A 7806-nucleotide genomic window follows, 5' to 3' on the forward strand; every position below is an offset into this window, starting at 1 on the left:
GGAGGAAAAAAAAAGTAAATGCTGAAAAGCCAGCTGTTTGATTGGTTAGTTGACTGTTAAAATAAGATAGGCTAGAAGGGGATTGTAGAGATTAAAGTCAATCAACTAGAGATTGAGCCCATTTTCTCTGCATTTAGCATGTCTGGCCTCTTTTTGAACACTTCTGGGAAGAGTGACTCAACTCGCTCAGTCAGGCAGGGCTGTTCTACTGAACCTCTCTACTCCACAAGCTTTGCTTTGGGATTTCCCCAGTGCTAGGCCTGTGCTGGGACAGAGATCCTTTAATAATGATGTCTGAAACCAGTGGAGGAATTCTGGGCAGACACTGTTAGCATGACTAGTTGAGCATTTCAGGTGGCAGGTAGCCAAGCTGGTAGCAGGGAAAGCCATTGGTGATTTCTAACTTAGAAACTTAAATAACAAAGCAGCATGTTCAGAAGGCAGATTAATTTTGGTGGCGGCTCTAATTAATGCATTAATGAGATTTTGATTGGTAGAGAGGAAACTTAGGTATATTAAAGAACAACTCAAAGCATGAATTCTGAAGCGGGGCTTCACTCTACCGTTGCACTGAAAAACACTTATTTACTGTAATTGTTAGAGAAATCTCATAACTGATCTTCTTCCATGTCTTCCCTTTGCCAAACCAGACAGAGAACTTTGCTCCAGCTGATCGCTCTCTTGTATTGAGCCTCTTGCTAAGTCAAACCCCAAGAAATCACTCAGAGTCTAACAGGCTGTTAGGTGGAAAGTAAAAATGACTGGTAGTGCCTTCGCGGAAAAAAGAAAAGTTAATGAAATATGTGGTTTTCACTATCAGTGGTTGAGAGGTGACTTCTAAGAAGTGGCAGCTTAAGGAGACCTGAAGAGAGAAATTAGAAAACTGAGAATAAATAGTGCTTTAATGAAGATGGGGAGAAGAGAGAACCGGAGTCAGTGCAATGTCTGATCCTATCAATCAGCTCCAAAAGAAAAAAATATTAACCCAAGAAATCTATAAAATCTGCAGGAGCTGAGAGATAATTAGGTATATTGGTTTGTTTTCTTTGAGCGCAGGGAGAAAAAAGCAAAGTTAATGTCAAATCAGAAAGTAAGGGATAAGTTAATTTTTCTTGCTGGTGCCCTTCCCTCACTAAAAGCTGTCAACATGAGGAAGTGAAAGGTAGCAAGTGAAGGTAGAGGGAAATACATTTCAAATGAGAAATAGCTCCATCTATCCCTGCAAGTTACAGGCTCTTAAAGGAAAAATCACTTAGAAGTCTTATGTGTAGAAAAAAAAGGATATTCCTACAGCACAAACCAGCAGTAAGTTGACACAGTAAGTAGTTTTAGGTGTATTTCACAAATGCGGACAATTTACTACTCTAAAATCCCAGCCTTGCCAGCTATTGTGTGTGGATGCTTGTATTCACCCTTGTAAAACTGAAACCAACTCACCAATAAGAAGATAGCTAATGAATATTAAGGCAATAATTTTCCTGCAGCAAATTTTCCAGCACAGCATCTTGGGAAAAAAAAAATCCACAAGAGAGAAGGAATTTCTCCAAAAATAACACTTAGACAGAGGTGAAATGCATCTACTGTAAGACTCGGGGATACCTCATGCATCAGGCGGTGATCGGTAGGTGAACAATTTCAAGACCACAGTGGTCCAAGAAGGAAGTCAACCACCTTCTCTGTGTTCCTCCATTACTCTTCCAGGCATCTTGCGTAAACCATGGCTAACTCAGTTAAGAAACCAAAAAAAAAAGGAAGAAGATAAAAAAGAAGACTCTCCCTTCCCCCCCCCCCAGTTTGTAAATGACCAAAAATTTTTAACAGACACTGGAATTTATTTATGGTATTTACTCTGTCAAAATTTTGAGTAGTATGAACTTATCAGACACTTGCAAGATATGTCATTAATGTGCGTGAAACAACACAAATGTACTGAGAACAGAAAAAAGAGAACCTAAACACACACAAGAAAGCCTGCTTCTATATGAACTGTACTTCAGCAAGCCTTAAATTAATTAAAGATTTACTTTGGTGAAAGTTAGCTCTTCAAACTCTTACATCTTTACTTCCAACTCATGGTAGTTGCTGCTGTGATTTTTAATCTTCTTCCTGGAAGAGAAATTTATTATAATAAGAGTTGTTTGATATTGGCTTAACACACACACAATTTTATAGGGAAACTGTACTGGCCTGTTCAGCCACAAAGCACAACCCTCCCCGCCCTCCCACCTTGCAAAATTTGCTGTGGTAGCTTTACTAACTGTGGGAGAAAGCTGGAAACATCTGGACCATCGTCTGCAAACTTGGTCCTTTTGGAGGTAGATGGAAGGGTGTTTAGGCACATAAAGGTGCGTCTCCAGTTCAGCAAGACATCTCGATTCTTTTAAAAGTTCCAGTCTCACTGGGACTTTCAGTAACTAAGAGGTTCTGATCCCCAGCAGCTGATGGACTAAGCAGCTCCCTTCTATCCACAATGTGTTTGGAAACATCATTGCATAACAAACATCAAGATCTTTATCTTCACATGCTCTTACTCCCAACATGCAAAGGCAGGGGTGGAACCATCAAATAGTTCTGGAAATAATTATGTTAAATGCACTAACTAAGCAGTAGAAACAAATTAATATGCAATAGGTGTATGTAATAAATACCAAGAAGTGCGAATCACGAACACGCTCAATTAGAGGAGCAATGCTCTAAGCATCCGGCACGCTGTAATAAAAGTGCCTGCTTTTTAACACTTTCAAAACAATGTTAAAGAGTCTTTTTGCTGACTTTTTGGTATCAGTTCAAAAGCTAAAAACAAATCACAAGATTGAAAAATGCTCCTAATATTTTCATATTGCCTCTGCTGCTGACTGAAGGGGATTCCCACGGCATGACACAACCAGAAAACGCCCGAGTCATGAGAAATGCGGTTTTAAAGATCAGCCCTCTCCTCAAGGGAAAAGACATTTACTTTATTTCTCTGAGCTGTTCTGAGGTAAGTTTATAAAGTGAAAAAGAGATATTTGCTTTGTGTTTCAGGCAGTTTTTAATTGGAAAGTCGGTGCTGTCATGCTCTGCATTTCAATCTTGTAGCACAGGGAAGTTATTTTTAATTGCAGGACATAGTTAGCAGTTAATATCAAGGCAAAAGGTAGGAAATATTTTTATTTGTTTAGTGTTTAATACAAAGGTATTACAGTAGTAGGTTGGCCCTGATAAACTCTCCGCAGGTTGTCTTCTCACATTCATGGGCACAGGAGCAAGCTTTAGTCATCTGAGGCTCAGGTGCTACTGCTTGTGACTGTCAAAAGAAAAGAACACAAAGAAATCATGAAGAAAAAAAGAAACATCTCCCTCCCTTAATCACGTTTGCATATTCTGAATTAGAACATTATTTAGGATGTTTACTGGTGAACTGAGCAATTAGAGTAGGCTTTCCTAGAAGCCAATGGATTTGAGCCCACCGTACGTGCATTTCAGCACACTGTAGTGCTTATATTTAAAAAAAAAAAGCAAACAAAAAAGTTTTAGTGATTCATTTACAGTAAGTGTCTGATGAAATAAAGTCTCCTAGAAACAGAGAGGAAGTATGATCAGTTAGTCATGGCATGCCTACTTAGAGCAGTTTACATAACCAGCAGAACCAGAGATGTGCTTATGTGGATAGATAAACACCCCATACCTGCTGTAGATGAACTTGTCTTCCAGATCATTATTTCTAAGACAAGGCATGTCTTGATGTCTGAAATTGATCATTAATTTAAGGTGCCTGTGAACGTTGTTGGTGATAGTTGTAAATGGCTGCATTAACAAAAAGACCACAGTGACAGTAAAAACCCAAGTTCCTCAAATGTTGACATTTAGCTACAGAATTGTTCGGAAGATGCAATTTTTGTTGTGGGAATTTTGAAGGGGACAGGGTAGGAGGTTGAAACAGATTAATTCCGTAAGTCATTCTTCTTTGAAGAGCACACCCTGAGGCACATTACCCGATCAAATATTATTTCTGGTAATGGAAGGCTTGCAGCATGGGGAGATGACTCACAAAAGCACCTCCAGAAAACACGAGTGGCCCTAAGCAGTTCCAAAAAAGGTTTTTCTTCTTTGAGTTCTGTCTAACATATACATTTACATTGTGGGCAAATACAGGCAGTGACCACATTAAAATGCCTGGAGAGAAACTTGGGCTCTGTAGCTGAACAAAAGCCAAGCCTATCGCACAGTCAGCTGCATGGTGAAGAGGTGGCTGTGTCCCCTCTCTGGCTGGTGGTGTTGATCTCGCCTGCCAGCCTGGCTGATTTGTCACAACTCTTCCTGGGATTAGTTGAACCCCTGCATCCCGGCATTGTGTAGTTACTAAATTCAACACGAGGGAGTGAGGAAGGAGTTGGGAGACAAAGGCTTGAAGCTGGGGTAGAAGAGAAGCAACGCTCATCCAGTCTGACAACTGTAAAATCAGCTCATCTGTAAGGTCAAATCTCAATCTGCAGGACCGTCTCACCCTTTGCAACATCCCACTTTGATGCTTGCACTAGATCAGAACACTTACTCAGAAGAACAAGTAGAGATGTGACACAACCTTCTGAATCTCGCCTATTACTGGAATTTCAAGTGGACATTGCCAACACCACTAATCCTCTTGACAAAAGCCTCATCAGACTTTGATGCCTTGTCTTGGCTTCCTCAAAAGTTTTCAAAGGCAGCTTTCCACTGAGACATCCTCCTCTGGGCACAGACTGGGATGATTAAATCACCTTGTCTTCAGGCTATGAAAAAGCATGACTGAAGTATGAGAAGGCTCAAAAGGAGAGCTTTGAATTTCATAAGAGTTCAGAAGAAAACATACAGATTCACTTAAACCAGATGATTAAATTCTGACACCACCTTAGGTTCTGTGTGAAATTCAATCTCAGATAATTAATCCTAAAAAAAAATAAATACAAGGTTTGTCATTAAGGCCTGATTCTGTCCCACCTATCTAACAGAAATTAACTGCTAACAAAAAGTCAGGCACCATAAATAAACAAAGGTGGAAACAAGCTGCTCAAAGTGTTTCCTCTTGGAGTGAGACTAAGGCCATGCAGTTGCTGGCTGTTATTGCACTGCTTCTCTTTCCTTAAGTATTTTGATTGGTTTTAGCTTTGTATTAAGTATCAGGAAACTATTTGCTTTAGTCAGGTTTGGGGGTTTTGTTTGTTTGGATTTCTTTTTCCTACCCTGCCAGCTTACCAAGGTCTGGTGAAACTAGTTCTGGCAGAAGACAAAGGGTGAAACTGTGGTCCAGGAAATGTGAAGGCAGCAGATAAGTTACCTCAAGTTGGTGCCATGAAATGACAGTCTGTGTTTAAACCCTGTTAAGAAACTGGATCCTTCATAGGAAGAGTTTAGATTTGTCTTGCAAAAACTACCTTGTAGTTGAATAGAGCTAAATAGAATGGGGAATGAAAAGTCAAAGAAGCTGCCAAAGGACTTTTTTTTACTTTATACAGAAAAATTAGTGTTTTCCAGATTTCAGCCCAAAGGGAAGAGACACAAGCATTGCAGCTAGGGACATAATTGGACCCCAGTCTGTAAATGTCAGCTATTTTGCTTCAGAGGCTTTTCTGGGGGACAGTTGCTTGCTGTAAAGCAAATACTTTTTTTTTTTTTTTGAGGAAGAGAACTGCATGATTGTATTTGTCTAAGCCTTCCAAGTGATGATGTACAAGCTAAAATTCAGGCATATAATTTGGTCTGGCAAATTGACAGAAGATCTAGAAATAAAGACAGAGACGCAGTTTTTCACTTGGGAAGCCTTATGAGATCCTGACACCAAAACTCTGTGGGCCCTATGGGCACCCACAGAACCCACTCCTGTCCTGACTTAACCGCAAGTGCTGACAAAGACCTGGAGAGAGTTCACATCTCAGCTTTTCCCAATCAGAACGGCTGAACACAGGCAGAGACCAGTTTGCAATTTTTATTGCAAAGATCTTGGTCTTTAGTTGTCCATAGCTGCGAAATGTGCTTTAAAACAGACAAATGCTTTCTGAATGTTCAATTTGCCAGGGAAAAACTCTCACAAAGTCCATCAGTGAAACTCAGTTTCTGGGTGCTAAATAGATGCAAGAGGTGACTACTGCTGTACTATTTTGCATGGTTAGGGGGATCACGCTCCACTTTGCTGTCTGTGTAACGTGGTGATATTATGTGCCGTTCCCTGAATGTCCCCTCCCAGGATGTCCTGTGATATGGGGAAGAAATATTTGGCATGCTCTAACTGCAGGAATGCTGGTTGCAGCAGAAGTGTCTTCCAAAGCATGGAGGGCGGAAGCACTCAGTGTCTCAGGGCGCATTCCCAAGGAAACAAGGCATCTCTGCAGGGGGCAAACTGAGGAGCAGGGAGGGGAGTGAAACAGAAATTCAGGACTTTCAAGATAACATTGAGTTTGTAATTGCCTGAGATGAGAAATCTCTGCGAATCACGCATCCCATTCAGCTGTTCCCCTTTTGACTGAACTGAGCACTTAATGTTCAGTTCTCTCAAAGTCTCTGCATTCCTCAAAAGATAAAGAGAGGGCTATGACTCTAAATTAGGAAATGTTTGGGACCACTATGAAGCAAAGATACTTCTGATACAAGCCTTGCATACGATGTCGAAATACACAGCTTGCAGACTGAGAAATGTGAAGTAAATCCTTTACTGAAAGGGATTACGGATGCTAGAATAACAGTGCCTAATTTTAAAATATGTAGATAAAAGCACTTAGGTTCCTGAGATCTAAAAGAAGCCTCAAAATACCTCTCTTTCAGGAAGTAACCAGCAAATGTTAATTATTACACCTCTTTCTCTGAAGGTGAATAGGAACTGGATCCGTCACTTTCAGACTGAGCAATATTACTTAAGAGAAAATCCTCCAACAGGAGAAGTGAGTGAGATCCTCGAAAAATAACTAGGCAAGCTGAGTTTGGAAATGGTAATGTAAGTTAGACATAAAAAACAAATACCATCTATTTGTCCAATATCATAGTCTGCCAAGTGTGATTAGACTTTTACTGCAACATCCTTTGGGGATGATAGTTTTGGGGACTCTGAAGAGGAACTGATGACAAAAGCTGGGAAAACTGTATTGACTTGTGTCCTTTAGGTTACTTGCAATAGTTCTCTAGAGCCAAGGGCTACGGTGCAAATATGACTGAACTAATTTTGGGCATTAATGGAAACTCTGCTTATATCTCAGAGGCTTCTGTATAAGAAAGTTTTTGTAAGGAGCAGACACACAGTATGGGCAGAAAGTGGTTTTCCTTCTAGGGGTAGGATTCAAGATCTTAAAAGTTTTCAGGAAAACCCGTGGTTGAACAAAACACCTAATTGCAATTGCTAGGTATTTTTTTTTCTGCAAATAGTATGTCCCCAGGACTTAAACCCCCAAATTTGTGGCTGAGAATCTCTCTGAAGGACAACTGATATGGCAAGTGATGTAGCAGGAAAGCTAAAGGCACCGGGAGAACCCAGCTTTCTGCCAAAGATGCATCCAGACCTCTAATGTCCAGTTTAAACTTCATAGAGTTCCTCTGCAATATGAACACATCGATCCTACAAGTAGAGAAAGGACATTGCGTGATGTATAGGCAATGGCATTCCTTCCTGGCTTCTGACACAAGGACAAGGAACATCACTTGAGCCATTTGCCTTTGATCATGCACGAGCAGACAGGAAATCGTGGCTGTAGATATAACAAAAGGATCCTGAGCTCTGGTGACCCTCTCTTGTAGTCACTGTAGGCAGAGAGATAATGGAGCAAAGGAGAGATGACTATCAGAGATCTCATGCTGCTTCTG

Source organism: Nesoenas mayeri (genome assembly GCF_963082525.1).
Source record: "Nesoenas mayeri genome assembly, chromosome: 1".
NCBI lineage: Eukaryota > Metazoa > Chordata > Aves > Columbiformes > Columbidae > Nesoenas > Nesoenas mayeri.